We start from the raw sequence: 855 nt of genomic DNA on the forward strand, positions 1-855 counted from the left end.
TACGTCCTCAGTTTCCCTAACGAGCCTCCATTCTCTTGGCACCTCTCTTTCCCTTTCCTGGAGCTGAAGAATTCGGTACATAACTTCGACGAAATCCCTAGTTTTTTTTCCAGGAGGGACGTCTGTATCCCCTATACGTTTCGGGGTCGCCTCCTTTTGTGTCTACGTTTATCGCTTCGGGAGCTCGGGAAGCGACAAACGTGCGTGCTAGGGAGACGACGCGCTTTTAGGTAGGGACGAAAGTTGCATGTTAAGGAACCCGGTTGATATTGCTTGCGTTTAATGAAACAGTCGTATTATGGAAAGATTAATAGTTCCTTTTCTATATTCGTTGCCGTTGTCGTCTGATAAGGAATGTGGTTGGACTCGCCATATCGCGATTTGCTTTTCTTCTCTTGTGGTGGCTGTGTTGCATCTCTTCTGTCCGTGTGCTAGTGTGAAAAAGCGCAACACTAGATCTTAAGAACAGACGAATATTTGAGTTAGAAATGAAGGCTTAAGAAACGGCATGTCCACGTTTTGTAATTCGAAATCTTACCCCATCTCTGTCTACCGGGGACTCTCTTCGAAACTCTTATCTACACTATATTCTGTTCTTTGTAATATCATAAGAGCAATCGGCTAGATAAACGAAAACAGTGAGGAATTAAAAAAAACAAACACATTTCGTTTTACATTTTATTATGCTCAAGGGAGATAAAATGCAAAACATGACATTCTTCAGATCATATAATATTTCTTCAGGTAAATACATTATCACATGTACAAGCCACCGTACTTTTATATTCATTACACAAACCTTGTTGGTTGAAGAGACATAGAAACGACCAAACAACATAGAGACGCAACACATTT

This window comes from Penaeus monodon, chromosome 15 (assembly GCF_015228065.2).
Source record: "Penaeus monodon isolate SGIC_2016 chromosome 15, NSTDA_Pmon_1, whole genome shotgun sequence".
In the NCBI taxonomy this organism is placed as follows: Eukaryota; Metazoa; Arthropoda; class Malacostraca; order Decapoda; family Penaeidae; genus Penaeus; species Penaeus monodon.